The sequence below is a fragment of the Ranitomeya variabilis genome, chromosome 2, assembly GCF_051348905.1.
Source record: "Ranitomeya variabilis isolate aRanVar5 chromosome 2, aRanVar5.hap1, whole genome shotgun sequence".
Taxonomy (NCBI): domain Eukaryota; kingdom Metazoa; phylum Chordata; class Amphibia; order Anura; family Dendrobatidae; genus Ranitomeya; species Ranitomeya variabilis.
In genome coordinates, this window is record NC_135233.1 from 865,354,891 (window position 1) to 865,376,175 (window position 21,285).

The 21,285-nt window shown below is 42.0% G+C and overlaps 1 protein-coding gene and 1 long non-coding RNA gene across 4 annotated transcripts in view; one reads left to right on the forward strand and one right to left on the reverse strand.

Moving 5' to 3' along the window:
- The window catches only part of IL1RAP (interleukin 1 receptor accessory protein), a 379,294-nt gene that overhangs the window by 115,858 nt on the left and 242,151 nt on the right, over positions 1 to 21,285 (forward strand). The window lies entirely within an intron of this gene.
- The window catches only part of LOC143808052 (uncharacterized), an 87,363-nt gene that overhangs the window by 33,637 nt on the left and 32,441 nt on the right, over positions 1 to 21,285 (reverse strand). The window contains exon 2 of the long non-coding RNA XR_013221867.1: positions 4,091 to 4,330. This is a non-coding gene — a long non-coding RNA (uncharacterized LOC143808052). The remainder of the gene's footprint in view (positions 1 to 4,090; positions 4,331 to 21,285) is intronic.

The following is a 21,285-nucleotide window of genomic DNA, read 5'->3' on the forward strand; positions in this document are numbered from 1 at the left end:
CGGCACATCAATATTAAAACTGTTCTCAGGAAGAGCTGACAGGGTTCTTTGCTACATGAAGTATTTAGAATTTGTTAAGCTCAATTAAACGATTGCCCTGGGGACTTTGTAAAGACAAACTTGCAAAACTTACAATGTTCCCTAAAGTATGTGTGTGTCATGCTATTTTAAGTACTTGGTTGTCTTTCTTTTTCGGAAAAATACAGATTGTATAGTTTTCAAGTCAGCAAAGCTTAAAAAGTGAACTTATATTAATAAGATACTAGTTCTGTCTGCATTCAGCCAAGGATACAGCCAGTATCGATTTAAAATCATACAAAGGGTTTCCAGCCACCATTTACATTTCACTATTTAAAACATTTAATCTGTGATATCATTATGACATTGGTCTCTTAATGATTTTATTTCCATTCTCTACGTGAAGGCTTATCCACTCACAATTTGTGTTATTGAGTGGTGTATAGTATACACTCCTTAGAGCTCCACTCCGGCGGTTTCTTTTTTATTTCAGTGCTGGAGTGTTGCTACTAATCTAAGTTCCTTGCCCTTAGTATTATACTTAGGAGCATCTGTCTTCTTCTCTTATCGGTGCTGCTTTAATCAGTCTTCTGCAGGTTCTTCCTTTCCGGAATGCTTCAGTGTTTCCTGGAACGTACCACCTAATGCAAGTCTATGGCTACTTTCACACACAGCATATTTGCTGCGTATTTTTACGCGCGCGTATTTTGCTGCTGCTTTACCTGCGTTTTTTTACGCAGGCAAAAAACGAAGCTGCTTTCACACACAGCGTTTTTTGCTGCGTTTTTTGCAGCTGCGTTTTTTTCAGCATTGTGTACTGAAAATAAAGTTTGTTTGAAAAAAAAAAGGGGAAAAAAAAAGAGTCATTGAGGTCATTTCCTGTCTTTATGACTCAGAATACAATACACACTGGAGTTAACATCATGTCGATTCTGCCAGCTGCAATGGCCTTGAGCCAAAGACGCCTCAGCAAGCGGAACAGACATCAGCTGGGGTTTACTAACCCCACTGTCACTAACCCCAGGTTACTAGGGCAGGCGTCAGTCAGACGCCCCCCCTCGTAACCCTGTACGGTAAGGGTATGTTCACACGATCCTGATTTCAATCCTTTTTTTTCAGGACAAAAACCGCAGCTCTTGGCAGAAAACGCAGGTGCGTTTTTGGTGCGTTTTTGATGCGGTTTTTGATGCGGTTTTTAGTGCGGTTTTTTATGCAGTTTTCTCTGCAGATTGTCTGTGTTTGACACAAATAAAGCTTTAACTGCAGTGGGGGAAAAAAAAAAGAAATGATGTCATTTCCTTGTCCAACCCTTTTCTTCTTCCATCCTCCATTTTGGGACTAAACACCAAAATGAGTGGACGTGTTTTGAATGACAGCGCTCCGCAGAGTGCTGAGCGTAGGCCAGATCACAGCCCGCGGATCCAGCTCTATCTAGCTATTTAAGTCTACGTTCACATTTGCGGTCTGCGCCGCAGCGTCGGGCGCCGCATGCGTCATGCGCCCCTATATTTAACATGGGGGCGCATGGACATGCGTCGCACTTGCGTTTTGCGCCGGCCGCATGCGTCACTGCAGCGCACGCATCCGGCCGCAGAGGACGCAGCAAGTTGCATTTTTGCTGCGTCCAAAATCAATCAAAAAAAGGACGCATGCGGCGCACAACGCAAATGTAAACATAGCCTAAGTGCCACGTATTTAAGTGCCACGTATTTAAGTGCCACGTATTTCAGTGCCACGTATTTCAGTGCCACGTGCCACGTATTTCAGTGCCACGTGCCACGTATTTCAGTGCCACGTATTTCAGTGCCACGTGCCACGTATTTAAGTGCCACATATCACGTATTTCAGTGCCACGTATTTCAGTGCCACGTATTTCAGTGCCACGTATCAAAGTGCCACGTGCCACGTATCAAAGTGCCACGTGCCACATATTTCAGTGCCACGTATCAAAGTGCCACGTGCCACGTATCAAAGTGCCACGTATCAAAGTGCCACGTGCCACGTATTTAAGTGACACGTGCCACGTATCAAAGTGCCACGTGCCACATATTTCAGTGCCACATATTTCAGTGCCACGTGCCACGTATCAAAGTGCCACGTATCAAAGTGACTGAGCGCCGGCCCTAAAGTGAAAGTGAAAGCAGAGCGGTGACGTCACCGCTGTGCTGTTAAGGCCGGAGCTCAGTCAGTGTCAGGAAGCAGAGGCTGGGGGACGCGCAGGTGAGCATGTACTGTTTGTTTTTTTTACTTTTACGCTGGTAACCAGGGTAAACATCGGGTTACTAAGCGCGGCCCTGCGCTTAGTAACCCGATGTTTACTCTGGTTACCCGGGGGCCTCGGCATCCTTGGTCGCTGGAGAGCGGTCTGTGTGACAGCGATCGGCATAGTTGTCGCTATCGCTGCAGCGTCGCTACACACACACACTCACTCACTCACTCACTCACTCACACACACACCATGCTGCTTCACTGGGGGGCGGGGGCTTCCCTCTTCCTGTCCGACGTCACGTCCGGTCCTGGGTGTCAACCCCTCCGTACAAAGACGCCGACACCCAGGACAAAGGCGCTGTGTGTGCACGTTAATATGGGGCCCTAGGGGGATACGCAGACACGCCGCTGCGTAAAGAATTGACATGTCAATTCTTTTTACGCCGGCGTGTTTGCAGACAAAAGCGCCGCGTTTTTTTGCGGTGTGTCTGAACGGCAAAGTGAATTTCTCATTCACTTTGCCGGCAGACGAAAATGACATTGCGCATTTTTGAAAAGCGCCCGCAAAATAGCGCTCAAAAATGCGCTATGTCTGAAAGTAGCCTATGAGAGCCAGAATGGGCCTCATAGACTTACACTGAGAACATGGGACTAGAGATGAGCAAACCCAGACTTTAAAGTTGAGGTTCGCACAGTTAGTGTCCGGCGCTAAACGCCCAATACAGACTTCTCCCGGAAGTCCGTTGCAGAGAGAGAAATTTTTTTCCCAGATTCAAAGGTCAGGTCTCCATTGTTTCAATGGGGTTCAGGTTTGGGTACAGTTCTGGTATCCAAACTGAACTTTGGAATAAAGCTTGGCTCAGGTACCATAGCCCGAACTTCCATGGGTCTGCTCATCCCTACTTGTGATCATTACCTCTGACTTCTGGTTATAAGATGGCAGATTGGAACCAGAACGGCTTTGAAATGGCTAAAGACAGCATCTGCAAAGTATATTACTAGGGTCAGGGAACCATTTCAGTCCTAAAACTAAAAAACAATTGCTGGAGTGGAGCTTTAAAGGGGACCTGTGACCATACAATTTCATTCTGGTGCTTTTTTTCTTAGGATCCTGCATTGTACAGTTCTGTTATTTCCACCGGGAATGTATGAATTAAAGTGGACCTGTCAGTTGGATTTTGGACTCTAATGTGATGGGCTGTAATGGCCCTTAGAATCTGATTAAAATGACAAAAATCATAAAAAAAAAAAGTTGATTTTGTCGCTGTTATGTAATCAGACATTGAAGTTTTATGCTAATGAGGCACAAGTGCATTAGGGTTGGACATTGCAGTTGGTCTTCCCCTGCCTGTCTGAGATCTGCATCCCCGCCTACCATCAACCTACAACTGACAGGTCTCTGCTTTTTCAGTAACTTCCCTCCTCTGGCAACAATTTTGCACAAGCCCTGGCATTGCTGGGGTAAAGCGCATGCACACTCCCTGATGATGTTTGCGATTTGCTGCACATGCTCAGCCCCTGACAGTGACAGAGCGAGATTTCTGCCAGAGCAGGCAGGTCATTGAAAAAGCCGTAATCTGTCAGTGATAGATTCTAGACAGTCATTGGGCTACTCATACCACAAGGCAATGGAAGACCAAGTGCGATGACCCAGTGCCCTAGCAATTGCTCCTCATTAGCATAACATTTCCACTTCTGATTACAGAAGAACAATATAGCAGATTTCTTCAAAACAAGTATCGTTTTAATCAGTTTCACAGTGTCATCACATCCATGTCTTTAGTTAAAGAAGCACTCCTCTGATCAAAACTTGTATTCTCTTAATGTATTACAATCCGCATATTATATAGGACTGTGTACTTACAATTGCTAATTTTTCTAGTCTACCCAGCTAATTCTTCTCTTTTCCATTAGGTCTGTGACATCACATGATTGAAAACAGACTAGCTGAATCCTCTAAGCTCTATGTAGGAGCAGGAAGACTATTTTAGCTGGATGAGTCCTGAGTCACTACAAAAGTCCCTGGCAGAGGATAGGAGGGAGCAGCTGGGTCAGGAGTTGAAGAGAGAGATAAGTGTAGGGACAAGAGACTTCCTGTTTCCACCTAGAGCAGAGAAAATCAAAGAATTAACTGGGTAGAAAGGCAAAATGGGCAATTTAGGAGTGCTAAATAATATTATAGAATCACTGGGTTCTATTATTCCCTTATTCCCTTTGTCATTGGAAAGTGTCCCTGCACTCTTTGATACTGTCCTATTAAATGTGAAAGAATTAGACTGTTGACAATTTACTCATATATTTCTAAAACCCATTTACACTATCCGGCCTTTGTTTTTAAGTCAGCGCTGATTGGCTACATTCAATTCTTATATTAACGGTCATTTAATGGACTGTTTAGACAGGCCATCCAGGACACCATGTGTGTAGGGTGATCGGTAAAGCAATCATTCTGTTTCAATAGAATATCACGGATAACAGTAGCAGGTATCCTTTTTACACCGGTCGATGTGTTTGTGATAATCATTTTTAATGCTGTCATGAATTATCCAATAACTCAACGAACAAACATTTTGCTCATTCTTTGAGTGTTTGCCGGCATGTTTAGGCTGTGTTCACACGTAGCAATCATGGTGTGTGTTTTCTTTTTTTTCCCCTACAATCTTGATAAAGATAATGCGTTTTTTCCAGCTTTCAAAATTCAGCTGTTCCAAAAAAAATCATGCACTATGGCTGCAATGTGTGAGCAGAGCCTTATACAATAATCAGCAAATTATCAGCTCTTAAATGGACTTCTAGAAGAATAGCACAATGTGGAATTGTCAACCTGACCATACAATAGTAATAATTAAACTACTTACTATTCACTGTTGTGGACATCGACAGCATAAGTTTAAAGGGAATGTCAGTGATCAACCCTCCTAAGCCATGTACATGGGCATGTAGGTCCTAGGAAGCTGAAGAGAATATCTTGATATCTGCGATCTGATCCAGAGAAAGTCACGTTTTTCTTATATGGAATTATTTTACATAGAGAGGGAGTTACTAGTGAGACAATGAACAAAGAGCAGGAGAAATGGACTGCGTCTCAGAACAAACACGTCTGCTACAGCTCTCACAGCTCTGCTGTATTACAACAATATTACAACCGGTGTGCAACTCAAATGTCCACTTAATCATGTTAATGGCACTTCATAAGACATAAGCAAAACACTGAGACCACAAGGTAACTAGAACAAGAAAGGAAGAGAACCATAGTTAAAAAACAATCAATCTTCATTAGAATATATTTTAAATCAATTAAACTAGAAAAAATAAAAAGAAACAGCGTGCTTAGTATAAGGAACACCGCTGCGCCCTGAACAATTCAACTGCCACCTAATAATAATATAATTGTATACTATGAAGCAGACTTTCTACTTTGAAACAATAGAGTTCTAACAGTGTATACTGACACCCATAATACGGTGGGCTGCAAATGTAATAAAAAAGGATAACAATCTATGTAGAGGGAACACAATAACAGACAAAATTACTGTCCAGAGCAGGCTAATAGAAGTAACATTTAACAATAAATGTCCAGTAAATATCTTTATATATGGGAATGTAATGATGCACGAGGTAGGTGCAGTCAGGAGGGTACACAGCGGTGTCCCTAAACCCCGACGCGCGTTTCACCTCAAGCTTTTTCCGGGGCAATCCTGCTCGCTCTAGACAGTAATTTTGTCTGTCAATACTGGGTGTTCTTTACTAAATTTGATTGTCCAATGTTGACTGTGTTGAGGCTGATACTGAACAATGTACCTTTGTCCCTTGGTGCAATGTTTATGATTAATGGTTTCAGCCTGGTCCACCCTTAGTCTTTATTCTACCGTGTATTGGGTGTCAGTATGCACTATTAGAATTTTATTCCCTCATGCTCTATACTTTCTTAGTAGAGATCTCCTCTCACAGTTAAATGTATTGGGTCATATGAAGAGTCATTACATTTGATATACTTAGATTGTTACCCTTTTTTATTACATTTGCAGTCCACCGTATTATGGGTGTCAGTATGCACTAAAATGGTATTCTCTCTTTTCTATACTTTCACAGTAGAGTCTATTTCACAGTATACAATTATATTATTAGGTGGCAGTTGAATTGGTCAGGGCTCAGTGGCGTGCCTTATACTAAGCATTCTGTTTCTTTTTTCTATTTTAATTGATTTTATTTTTTTCTAATAAAGATTGATTTATCTTTAAACCATGATTCCCTTCCTTTTTTGGGCTAGGTGCTTTGTGAATATTACAAGCCTGTCAGCCTGAGAGATAGAAGTTGAGAAGAAGCTGCAGATGTGTCAGTTATAGTCACACAGAGCTCTGCAGTGAGATCAGGAGAGCAGAGAGCGGCCATTACACATCACACTGGTTACTCCCCCTTCATGTAAAACAAGCTCTGGAGGCAGAGATATCTTCCAGGCAGCGTCATCCCCAGAGCCAGGAAGAGATCATTTATATAAAGTGATAAAAGATGATTTATCCACGACATCTGATATAAGACATACAGGTATCACTCTTCTCAGCATTCTGTAACCTGTATACCCATATTATTATTTTAGATATGTCAAATGTGGCGACTGATTGCCTTTAAAACAAATCAGTAAGGGTATGTGTCCACCGTCCGTAATGACGGAGCGGAAAACTCGCTCCGCCCAAAGTGCCGCCCCCTTCTGTACGCACGGTGATTCAGATGTGTTCATTGCACACATCCGGAATCGCCGCACCCCATTCATAGGGCCCTGTGATTTACTTTGCGGCAACGGAGTGTCGCTGCAAGGTAAACAGACATGCTGCATTCTAAAAAGACGTGCCGCATGTCCGGAAACGCAGGGCCGCCGGATGCGTGTTCGCACGCATAGTGGAGACGGGATTTCATAAAATCCCCTCCACTATGCTGTAACATCTGGACGCTGCGGGTTGAACGCTGCGGTTGTACATAGCATTCAATCCGCAGCTAAACACTGAATGTGGACACATACCCTAATTGGACTTTTCCTTGAAAACAACTGGAAAACACACATTTTTTCACAGTTCGCAAGCACACCAAATTTTAACTTATAGCAAAAAGTCGGTCAACCCTTTTAAGCAGACATGCAGAGCTGAGAGTTCACCTGTAGCCTTCTGTTAGGTAAGCCAGTATTAGTAAAGTTTCCTCAACATGCTTTCCTCTGTGCTACACTTGGAACTTCTGATAAAGGTGACTAATAATGAGAACACGGATTCTGTGGCTTTCCATTGTTCCCTTGAAGAATGACTCTGCAATCATTCATGTAATCTTCTAAATCTCTAGATAAGCAATTTTAGAACCAATTGGCTGCAATTAAGTTATGCCACATCAGAGACCTTAAGCTTAATGGATGTCTTTTAATAGTGGCTGTTTTTAAAGTAGTAATCAATAGTAGTACAAGGCTTAAGACGTGATGTCGAGAATATTCCCAAAGACGACAACTTGATTTACATCTAAATTGTATTGACTCCACCGCTGAATTCTAATTAAAGCAAACATAATTGATTTATATTAATTGTATACTGCTCCAGTGACAGGATATGATGAGAAATTGTTTGCAAGTCATGTTTGTCAGCACCGAATCGTCCTTCAGTTGGACGTTATGTTTCATATAGTTTTCTGCTCTTCCGATTCATGAACAGGAATGTCTTCTTGGCAGCCTTACTAGATGGGGATACCATTGTATGGGTGCCGTTCCATCCCAAAAAAGAAGTGGATCAGCGTTTAAAATGGTTCAAGTGCTCAGTGAATAAGGTTTCCTTGTCCATTCATTGTTATGGAAAGATTTTGATGTAAAGATTTACAGCCCAAACAAAGAATATAGTCACTATTCCAGTGAAAAGTGTATTCAAATGTCCATATAGTCACATAAATACAAAGTTTCAAAATAAATCTTTACATTTTGGCCCTTACTTAGACTTTTTTCAGAATATCGGTGTATAAAAGAGACACTTTGAAAAAGGTGAATTTTAAAACCGTTATATTCAGCTGTGTCGCTATCATAAATATATAAAAACTTATTAATGTACAACCCCAATTCCTAAAAAGTTGTTAAGCTGTGTAAAAAGTAAAGAAAACAAGAATGCAATGATTTGGAAACACAGATCAGAAGAAGAGAACACAGATCAGAAGATGAAAGTTACTGTAGATATTATTCTATTTCATTTGAAAAAAAATCTCATTTAGAAATTGGTTTCAGCAACTCGTCCCAAAAAGATTGGGACACAGGCCATGTCGACAATTTTGTAGAGGATTTCCGCTCCCATTTATCAGAGTCTGTAAACATCTGGGAACGGAGGAGATCAATTATTGGAGTTTTGGGAGAGGAATGTTGTCTTATACTTGTCTGACATAGGATTCTGGCTGCTCCATAGTGATGACTTTTTTTCGATGGATTTTTCATTGCATAATGCAGTAAATGTTTTCTATTCAGGAAAAGTCTGGACTGAGTTCCTCATCCCAACTCTTCTGCTGTGAAGCCATGCTGTTGTGATGGATGCATTATGTAGTTTAGCATTGTATTGCTGAAATACGCAAGGCCTTCACTAAAATAGAGATTGATGGATGGGAGCAAATATTTTTCTAAAACATCTATATAATGGTAAGCATTGATAAAGACTTTCAAGATGCCGTTGGCTTAGGCACTAATGCAACCCCATATCATTAGAGATGCCGACTGTGCTAACAACAAACTGGATGGTTCCTCTCTTAACTTCACAGGATACGGCAACCGTGGTATCCATAAAATAACTTCAATTTTGCATTAATGTGAACACACAGAACAATTTTCCATTGTGCCTTAGTCCATTTTAAATGAGTTTTGGCCTAAAGAAGATGGCAGTGATTCTGGATTGTGGTGATATAATGCTTCTTTTTTGCATGATAGAGGTTTCACATGCATTTGTGGTTTACACGGCAAACTGTGTTCCCAGATGATGATTCCTACAAGTATTCTTGAGCCTGTACAGTGATTTGCACAAACAAATCATACCTATTTTTAATGCAGTGCTCAACTATTTGCTGTATGGACACTGCTTGTGCTTGCACTGCTGTGTGGACACTGCATGTGCTTGGACTGCTGTATGGACACTGCATGTGCTTGGACTGCTGTATGGACACTTCATGTGCTTGGACTGCTGTATGGACACTTCATGTGCTTGGACTGCTGTATGGACACTGCATGTGCTTGGACTGCTGTATGGACACTTCATGTGCTTGGACTGCTGTATGGACACTGCTTGTGCTTGGACTGCTGTATGAACACTGCATGTGCTTGGACTGCTGTATGGACACTGCTTGTGCTTGGACTACTGTATGGACACTGCTTGTGCTTGGACTGCTGTGTGGACACTGCATGTGCTTGGACTACTGTATGGACACTGCATGTGCTTGGACTGCTGTATGGACACTGCATGTGCTTGGACTGCTGTATGGACACTGCATGTGCTTGGACTGCTGTATGGACACTGCTTGTGCTTGGACTGCTGTATGAACACTGCATGTGCTTGGACTGCTGTATGAACACTGCATGTGCTTGGACTGCTGTATGAACACTGCATGTGCTTGGACTGCTGTGTGGACACTGCTTGTGCTTGGACTACTGTATGGACACTGCTTGTGCTTGGACTGCTGTATGGACACTGCTTGTGCTTGGACTGCTGTATGAACACTGCATGTGCTTGGACTGCTGTATGGACACTGCTTGTGCTTGGACTACTGTATGGACACTGCTTGTGCTTGGACTGCTGTATGGACACTGCATGTGCTTGGATTGCTGTATGGACACTGCATGTGCTTGGACTGCTGTATGGACACTGCTTGTGCTTGGATTGCTGTATGGACACTGCATGTGCTTGGACTGCTGTATGGACACTGCATGTGCTTGGACTGCTGTATGGACACTGCTTGTGCTTGGATTGCTGTATGGACACTGCTTGTGCTTGGATTGCTGTATGGACACTGCTTGTGCTTGGACTGCTGTATGAACACTGCTTGTGCTTGGACTGCTGTATGGACACTGCATGTGCTTGGACTGCTGTATGAACACTGCATGTGCTTGGATTGCTGTATGGACACTGCATGTGCTTGGACTGCTGTATGGACACTGCATGTGCTTGGACTACTGTATGGACACTGCTTGTGCTTGGACTGCTGTATGGACACTGCATGTGCTTGGATTGCTGTATGGACACTGCATGTGCTTGGACTGCTGTATGGACACTGCTTGTGCTTGGATTGCTGTATGGACACTGCATGTGCTTGGACTGCTGTATGGACACTGCATGTGCTTGGACTGCTGTATGGACACTGCTTGTGCTTGGATTGCTGTATGGACACTGCTTGTGCTTGGATTGCTGTATGGACACTGCTTGTGCTTGGATTGCTTTATGGACACTGCTTGTGCTTGGACTGCTGTATGCACACTGCTTGTGCTTGGACTGCTGTATGCACATTGCTTGTGCTTGGACTGCTGTATGCACACTGCTTGTGCTTCTGTATGGACACTGCTTGTGGTTGGGCTGCTGTATGGACACTGCTTGTGCTTGGATTGCTGTATGGACTGTTATGGTTTCCAATGGCAAGGAAACATCAGAAGCATAGAATAAACGGACAAGCTCTCGGGTGATGGAAACTAGAGCTGACCGCGATGCTAAACCTACACACCACACTAGAAGTAGCCAGGGGGCATTCCTGCGTTGTCTCTAGATGCCGCGCGCCAGCCGGAGAACTAACTACCCCTGGTAGAAGAAAACACAGTCCTGGCTTGCCTCCAGAGAATGTCCCCACAGGAGATAGCAGCCCCCCACATATAATAACGGTGAGAGCAGATGAAAAGACACACGTAGTATGAAAGCAGATTTAGCACAGAGAGGCCCGCTAACTAAATAGCAGAAAGATACAACAGAGGACTTCGCGGTCAGCTGCAAAACCCTTCAAAACACCATCCTGAAATTACCTTAACTCATGTGACAACTCATGCCACTGGAGTGGTAATTTCAGCCCAACAAGAGCTTCCAGCTGCAGAGATTCACATAAGTGCAAACTGGACAAAACATACAAAAATAGACTTAAGGACTAAAGTGTCCAACTTAGCTGAGCAGAAAACTGGGAGCAGGAACATGCAACAGAATCACTCTGGATACATTGATGGCCAGCATTAGAATGACTGAGGAGCAAGGTTAAATAGGATACTCCCACATCCTGATAGGAACAGGTGAACTGAGAAGGCAAAGCTTGCAGGACACAAGTACCACAAGAGACCACCGGGGGAGCCCACGAACCGAATCACAACAGTACCCCCCCCCTTAAGGAGGGGGCACCGAACCCTCACAAGAACCACCAGGGCGATCTGGATGAGCCCTATGAAAGGCACGGACCAAATCAGAAGCATGAACATCAGAAGCTGTAACCCAAGAATTATCCTCTTGACCGTAGCCCTTCCATTTCACCAGATATTGAAGTCTCCGTCTGGAAACACGGGAGTCCAAGATTTTCTCCACCACGTACTCCAATTCACCCTCAACCAGCACAGGAGCAGGAGGCTCAACAGAAGGCACAAGTGGTACCTCATACCTCCGCAATAATGACCGATGGAAGACATTCTGGATAGCAAAGGATGCTGGGAGGTCCAAACAAAAAGACACAGGGTTAAGAATTTCCAAAATCTTATAAGGACCGATGAACCGAGGCTTAAACTTAGGAGAAGAGACCCTCATAGGGACAAAACGGGAGGACAACCACACCAAGTCCCCAACACGAAGACGAGGACCAACACGACGATGGCGATTAGCAAAACGTTGAGTCCTCTCCTGGGACAACTCCAAATTGTCCACCACCTGCCCCCAAATACGATGCAACCTATCCACCATGGTATCCACTCCAGGACAATCCGAAGACTCCACCTGACGTTTCTTACAGCATCAGAGAGACCTTCTCTGAAAATTGCCGCCAGAGCGCACTCATTCCACTGAGTAAGCACAGACCATTTTCGAAATTTTTGGCAATATATTTCGGCTTCATCTTGCCCCTGAGAGAGGGCTATTAGGGCTTTCTCAGCCTGAATCTCCAAATTTGGTTCCTCATAAAGCAACCCCAAAGCCAGAAAAAACGCATCCACATTGAGCAACGCAGGATCCCCTGGTGCCAATGAAAATGCCCAATTTTGGGGGTCACCCCGCAGTAAAGAAATAACAATTTTTACTTGCTGGGCAGGATCTCCAGCAGAATGAGATCTCAGCGAAAGAAACAATTTACAATTGTATTTTAAATTTAGAAAACAAGATCGATCTCCAGAAAAAAACTCCGGTATAGGAATTTTAGGTTCAGACCGAGGAGCATGTAACAAAAAATCTTGTATATTCTGAACTTTAGAGGCAAGATTATTCAAATTGGTAGCCAGACTCTGGGGATCCATATTTCAACAGATAAAGTCTGAGCCATTCAGGGGTTAAGAGGAGAGGAAAACAGGAGACTGCAATTAGAGCTGGAGTGCAACTTCAGAGGAAGGAAAAAAAAAAAAAAAAAAAAAAAAGGTTTCACACAGTTCCTTTTCTCTCCTGCTTCAGCCTATAGATTAAACATTTGGGCTGGCCATACTGTTATGGTTTCCAATGGCAAGGAAACATCAGAAGCATAGAATAAACGGACAAGCTCTCGGGTGATGGAAACTAGAGCTGACCGCGATGCTAAACCTACACACCACACTAGAAGTAGCCAGGGGGCATTCCTGCGTTGTCTCTAGATGCCGCGCGCCAGCCGGAGAACTAACTACCCCTGGTAGAAGAAAACACAGTCCTGGCTTGTCTCCAGAGAATGTCCCCACAGGAGATAGCAGCCCCCCACATATAATAACGGTGAGAGCAGATGAAAAGACACACGTAGTATGAAAGCAGATTTAGCACAGAGAGGCCCGCTAACTAAATAGCAGAAAGATACAACAGAGGACTTCGCGGTCAGCTGCAAAACCCTTCAAAACACCATCCTGAAATTACCTTAACTCATGTGATAACTCATGCCACTGGAGTGGTAATTTCAGCCCAACAAGAGCTTCCAGCTGCAGAGATTCACATAAGTGCAAACTAGACAAAACATACAAAAATAGACTTAAGGACTAAAGTGTCCAACTTAGCTGAGCAGAAAACTGGGAGCAGGAACATGCAACAGAATCACTCTGGATACATTGATGGCCAGCATTAGAATGACTGAGGAGCAAGGTTAAATAGGATACTCCCACATCCTGATAGGAACAGGTGAACTGAGAAGGCAAAGCTTGCAGGACACAAGTACCACAAGAGACCACCGGGGGAGCCCACGAACCGAATCACAACAATGGACACTGCTTGTGCTTGGACTGCTGTATGCACACTGCTTGTGCTTGGACTGCTGTGTGCACTGCTCTGTGGCTGAGACATTTCAATTTGTACTTACCAAGAGAAACAGAGGGTAATAGCAAAGTCATTAGACAGACATATTGGGTATTAGAGTGCTTTCACATTGCGTTTCGAGACCCCTTTGGTTATCCTGTCTGGGCTTACGTCTGAACTCCCCACAAATTGGGATTCAGACATATGCACCGATGGGGCAATATATGGGGTGGGCCATTTATATGGATACACCTAAATAAAATGGGAATGGTTGGTGATATTAACTTCCTGTTTGTGGCACATTAATATATGGGAGGGGGAAAAGTTTTCAAGATGGGTGGTGACCATGTTGGCAGAGCACACATTTTTTGGAGTTTTTTGCCTTCTGGGGGCGGATACCCTGACGCAGCCTGCATCTGAGTGTTCGCCTCCAGTAGGTGTATACTCCTGGAAATGATACAGTGCAGAGCACATGTTTGCTCTGCCAGCACCATTATAAAATATGGCCCTTTTGGTGCATACGTCCGAATCCCATTTTGCGGGGGTTCAGATGTAAGCCCTGAAGCAATGTAACAGCACCCTTATTGTTACACTTGTTTCGTGCTTGTAATGATATTTCCTCTTTCTGATTCTGTTAATAAATGTGTTATTAGTTGATGTCTTTATTCAGCATGGATACTTCTGAGATCTTCAAGCGACAAAAACCTTTGTCTTCCTGACATATCTTTGCTAGGTTCTGACTTTCCCAAAACTTCAGTTTGTTATCCAGCCCAGCTTTTAGACAATTACAGAAAAGATGATCATAAGGCAATTTTTAATGTATCAAAACCATAATTTTATTAAAGCACTATATCATTTAAAATCATACTGCCAGAATTAGGGAAGTGGAACAACGGACATATCTCACACAATCGCCATTGTCGACGCGCAGCTCCAAGTGATAGACATTTACCTCACATATTGAGTACTGGTGGGAAGCTAATAATAACCAGAATAAATAAATAATTTTTCAAGTTAGCTGAAATGTGGATTACCGTTGGGCGGACGTGCGGATCCGGGTGATAGCGGTAATCCACATTTCAGCTACTCAAGGTAATTGTACCATTTCACTTACCTCATGCCCAGTATGGTCTGGGTTGGTGGATATAGAACTGAAGGGTAGTAGAATGAGGTTGATAAATGGTGGTGACATACAGGACTAATTAATATGGGATACATATGATTTTAAACCTAGTACACCTGTATGTTAACTTGAAAAATTATTTATTTATTTATTCTGGTTATTATTAGCTTCCCACCAGTACTCAGTATGTGAGGTAAATGTCTATCACTTGGAGCTGCGCGTCGACAATGGTGATTGTGTGAGATATGTCCGTTGTTCCACTTCCCTAATTCTGGCAGTATGATTTTAAATGATATAGTGCTTTAATAAAATTATGGTTTTGATACATTAAAAATTGCCTTATGATCATCTTTTCTGGTGGAGTTCTATGTAGTAATTGACGATAGGCTGTAGTAATCCTGTTGATTACATGGTAACAATTGGTGAATTTATTTATAGTATGCCATGGTTGACTGTCATATTTGTCTATGGACAGCTTTTAGACAAGCAGAGATCAATCATCAGATGAGGATGTGTGTTTTTCATTTTAATGCCTGCCGGAGTAAAGACGGCTGAATTAGCATGCACTGTAGAAAGCGGAATGTAAATTGACATCCAAATAGACCCCATTGTTTTGAATTGGAAAGTATATTTTTTTTCACCTTTTTACTTGACAGTCCTGTGTAGCAGAGGCTAAGGCTATTGATCCCAATGGAGGGATGCAGAGAGATAGAAATGATCTGGATCTGTGGCAGGGATCTAGGTATAAGGTTTATTTATACTGCGTGATGTGCGGTGTAAAGTGACTGCCAACTGACAGCATACCTGCCGACCGACAGTCATTTAATATCGTGTTTCCATAGGCAGACCTCACTGAAGATCTGTAATAGATGGCACAGTGTGCATAGGCTGTCATTGTGCTCAGCAGCACAAGGCGTGTTTACACAGGCTGATGTGCTGCCTAAAATGATCATTACTGCAGAATAAATGATCCTTTCACGTGTCGAACGAGCGTCATCAGATGACTGGAAGCTTTTTCCTAGAATACTTTGTGCCACATAATCGTTCAGTGTAAATGTATGTTTAGGAAACCAGTTCCAACCTATAGAAATAATGCCTTATAGGCATGACCTACAGGTTTGGTCTATTTCATTAATGAGTTAGTAATAGTGGTGAAATTTGGGATCTGAGCATTAATAGGGTTTTCTGCTTTTAGGAGACCCCTTTACCTAGCTGCAAGTTTTTTTTTTGCCTTACTCACCATCTTATAGTCTTGGGCTGAGACTCTGCAGTTGATGCCGGTGTGTGTTATTTTCGACAGCACTGCAGCCAATATGTACACAACACGAACTGTGCAGGGTTGTTGAGCTCACTGATTAGTTGCAGTGCTGTTAGTTTTGCAGACAATATCAGTCACCAGAAAATCAGTGTTGCACCCAGGAAAGGTGAGTAAAGCATAGTTTTTTTTTTTTTTTTTTAAACAAACTGGATTTTTGGAAATAGTTGTCTGAAACCTGAAAAACCCTTGAGGGTTTGTGTACATGACAGCTTTTTCAGGCCAGGAACATGGGAGAAAATGTGCAGTCGTAAAGAATTAACATATTGCACAGCAGTGTAAGAGCCACATTGCTGTGCAAATGTTTTTGTCTTTTGTTACTTCCTTTAACCACCTCAGGGTTTGGAAACTGTGAAGCGAATAAAAATGGCATATTCATTCTTTCGGTCGTTCCTGCTGCAAAGACACTCATTACTTATAAAGTGTAGAAAAAATACAATGGCAAAAACCGCAACAAAAAATGCGGGCGAAGTTGCTTCAAGACCAAGACACATTTGATCTTTAAAATAGTTAGCGGGAGTGCTTCTTTAAGTACCCATACACCTTACATACCTGTTGGCCAACACTTCATTCAGCTGACAGCTTTCTTTACCACTTATTTTGCATTATAGTATTTTCAGTTGGGATAGGAGCTAGACACTTCTGGCATCTCTTCAGAGTTCCAAGCGATCTTGCTTTGAAATTAAACCATCCTGATCAATATTTCACCCAAGCAAAAAAAATGGAATCTGAATCTATCAGGATCCATTAGAACATAATGGCTGCTGATCAATATTTAACCCTTCCCCATACTGCATGTAAGGAGGGGATAAAGTTGGCGAAGGAGAGACAGAAGGCCCTGTCTCCACCCCACCCAACACCAATAGTAGCAAACTCCTACTGAAAACCACAGATTCTACTAGCATTTTTCCAATCTGTGCGAGTGCCTTTACATTTTGCATTGTTCTCGTGAGACTAGTCGTGTAATGCAATAATTTTATTTATGTAGCTCCAACATATTTTGCAGCACTTTCCAATTTGAAGGGGACCGGTATATAAAATGTCAGACATTATCGAGTTACACATATAACAATTTAAAGAAGCACTTCCATCAAAGTTTATGTACTTTTAGTATACTGTATATTGCAATCATCATATTATATAGCACTGTGTACTTACAATTGCTCATTTTGCATTTCTTCCCAGTAGATTGTTCTCTTTTCTCTGATCTGTGTAGAAACAGGAAATCTCTTGTCCCTGCATGACTCATTGTCAACCCCTGACCCAGCTGCCCTTCTCCTTCTCACTGGCATAGACTCATAACTCCTGCAGAGAAAATTGACCTCCTGTTTCTACATAGAGCTTAGAAGGATTCAGCTAGTCAGTTTTTAATCACGTGATGTTCTAGATCTATTAGCTGGCTAGAAGAGCAAAATGAGCAATTGTAAGTACACAGTGCTAAATAATAGGATGATTGCAATATATTAAGAGGATAAAAACATTAATGGACGTGAGTCTTTAAACATGAGGAGTGATAGTCTTGCTCGCTAGCTTACAGCCTGTAGTAAAATAGGGAAGGACAAAAAAGCTAAAAAGTGCTTGTCATGTATTGCCCAGCCATCTTGATAATAATTAAGCAAACCTGTCACATTGAAAATGCCGTCCAGTCTGCAGAGCTGAACTGATTGGTTGTATAGTTTTTTTTGGAAAAAATAAATATAACTTTAATAGTGGGGCTTTTCAGTCAAATGAGTGGTCCAGGTCAATGATTGACAACACTGATAGTTATCCCTCTATACATATACAAGGAAGGTTGTCAGCTACTTAGTAGGACCACCCACTTGACTTACAAGCCAAGAATGAACAAAGATTGAAATGTAGCCCAAGTTATACTGATTATTTCCTAGAAAGCCATATATCAGTCTGTCCAGCTTCTTGCGCTTTATACCATACCTGCAGATAAGACAGCATTTTCTATGTGACAGCTTCCCGTTAAGCATGCCAATCATAGTTGGGCCGTAAGGTATTTTTACCTCCACTAGTTCTATCCTACTAGATAAATGTGTAAACTGTATCGTATTTATTTGGCCACCACAACATCAGAAGAGTGAGTAGTATATGGGCTCCAAAGCCCATAATCGGGGAATAATAATGTGCAAGATAAGGATAAGGTTATTTTATGACTCTTGCAGTTTTTTATTAAACTTCTGAGCCTTGTACCAATTACCTTAGTCTGAAAACTCTTTCATTTCTTATGTTCTCACATCTTATAGCTTCCTTGTCCTTGTAATGTATTTAAGGGCCCTTAGAGTTGTGATCAAGCCTCTGCCTTGACAGCTTGTCGTTCTCCACTAGATTTTATTCATAGCTCGCTGAAAATTGAGTTTGCTATGTAATGTGACCTTTACACATTTGGAGGATGTTTCTCTCTTAATTTCCCTCTTCACTCTGTTTTTGGAAGCCGATGTATTATATCCGACTGATTGAATTTTGTACACTGATGTATTGATTTATATTCTTTTCACTTTATATTTGAAGTTTGACATCAAGAACTTGTTTGCATTGTTTAGTTTCACCTCCTCTGCATTTATTTATTATTTTGAGGGTCCGGTAAAACGTGTGTTTAGCTACTAAATTGGCCTTTTTTTTAAAGTATTTCATCAACATTTAGGATATTTTCAGGGTTGTATAGCTGCAAATCAAAGTTTTCAAAAATGAAAATTGTCTATAGTTCAAAAATAAAAGAAAGGCTATTGTTTCTGATAGCCCTACACTTTTCTCTGGACGTTTTCATATTCCTCTTTGGCCAATATATACTTTTATTTATGTAGAAACTAAAATTTTCACCTTTTATAAAATGAACCTGTCACATTGACCATTCAGTCTGGTCTGTGAGCTGCCTGATACAGCGCCTGATTTGCTGAACAGATTGCTATGTACTTTTGTGGGAAAAGGTTTAGTATGACCAAGATTTAGAATAACTGATAATTTATAGGGGTTGTCCACTATTTGGACCACCCCTTCTGAATCCTAGTGAAATAAGAACACTTGGGCTATGTTCAGTTCACATGCTCAGTATTTTACCTCAGTATCTGTGAGCCAAAACCAGGAGTGGAGCAATCAGAGGAAAAGTATAATAGAAACACGTCACCACTTCTGTATTTTTCACCCATTACTGGTTTTAGCTTACATATACTGAGGTAAAATACTGACCAGATACTGAATGTGTGAACTTGGCCTTCTACTTATATTTTGTGCCAACTACGTTTCAGTGGTGTCAGCACTGGCTCTTCCAGTACTCGCTGTGACATTGTGTCACGCAATCCCTTCTGCCACGCAGTCCCTTCTGCCACGCAATCCCTTCTGCCACACAATCCCTTCTGCCACACAATCCCTTCTGCCAATCATGGCTAGCTTCACTCTCCTCTCTTATGGACGTAATTGGCATCCATAGGAAGTGAGAGAGCAGCAGCGCTCTCTTTTTCTGAATGTCTTTATTTGTCCTGAGGAGGGGAGAGTGAAGTGGAGCTGATTGGTCGCAAGGATGACATGACATCACACAGTCTCGCGATCCCCAGGAGAGTCAGTGCCAACTCCGCTGAAATGGCATCAGCTCCGGATGTTAGCATGTGTTTTTATTTTACTGAGAGGAAGCGTAGGCTTTCAGGAGGAGTTGTCTGAGTAGTGGATAACCTCTTTAATGATCTAACTCTGAATAATATGAGCTCAGGGGTGCAGCAGGCGGTTCTGCCTAGTGACTGACCACTTTCTCTGTATGGATGCAGGAATAGCTGTCTGTGGACTCCTAAGAAAATAATTACTCTGAATTTCCACAATATTTTACTGTTCAGCTCATTTTGCTTTATGATATAAACATTTAGGACTGTTTCCTTTTTTTTCCCTTGTGACAAGTTCTGAAATGCAAGATTAAAGAGAACCTGTCACAAAAATAACTCTTAATAACTTGCAGATATGGGGTAACCTACAGGTTGAAAATGCTATTATCCTTTCGGCACTCGCACTTAGCCAAACACCGTCGTCAGAAAATGAACTTAGTCCCCCCCACAGCATTCAGATTTCATTTACGGGGTGGCGCCAGTTCAGCTGTATCCGTTCCCCCTGCAATGACTGACACTCCCTCTGCAGTGGGCTGGCTGTCAGTCAGGATCAGGGGTGCGGTTACAGCCGCCGCTCTATTTCAGAATGGCTCAGAATTATGACTGAACCATAGCCGGTACCGCCCCCCGTGACTGACACCTGAACGCTGTGGGGGGAATAAGAATCGTTTTCTCCCTGGCTAAGTTGAGGCGCCGGTCCACTACTGGCTTGTGTTTACATTGCTGGAGTTGAGACAAGCCACAGTGTAGGATCTAGAAACATAGTGAAAGCCCTTATCTTCAAGAAGATTTCTCACCAGATCTTATAATATAATTTATGTACTTCATGAAATAGATCACATGGCCAAGATGAAGATGGTGTGCTTACTTTACGAATCCATCCCAGAATGACTCTTTAACCCTTTCTGAACACTCTAGCATCGGCACACTTGGGCTCATAAAGTGCTCATAATGTCATTAACTGCTCTCTTCAGAACTCTCATTTCCCAATTATTGGCCTATCTTTAAATTTAGTCCAGTTGGATGGGATTAGATATTTTAAAATCTCCATATTGATTTGTTTTGACAGTCTAAAATGTTATTTAAATAAGTTATTATAGTGGCTTCACATAGCTTAATTGTAGCAGCTTTGCAGAGTTTTTGTGGTATATTAATACACATTGCTTATGTTTATGCATTTTATTCAGAATGGTTGTGTCATTCTTATATCCTCGCAGATTAATCTGTAAAGGACTCGCTAAGTATTATTTTTTTTCTCTCTTTAGTTTTTTTTCTCTTTTTTTCCCCTCTTTCATTCTCTTTCCTATTCCCGCGGTGTCAGATATTCAGAGAAAGCAGAATATAATTATTCAAAACAGAAGAATCGCATTGCTCTGAAGTTTCCAGTTGACAGGTGGTTACTGTATAAACACTATTATCATTTCAAAGTTAGTAAAGGAAATAAAAATATAGATATTGAATATTCTATCATTTTAGTATGTATCTTTGTTATGAAGACTACCTTACATAAACGACCATCTAAATAAAGCATATAATGTCAGTTTCACCAAAGAGGGATCTGGTCACAAAGAAGAGTCGTGAGTAGAGATGTGCGGATTTCCTTGACCTACGGGATCC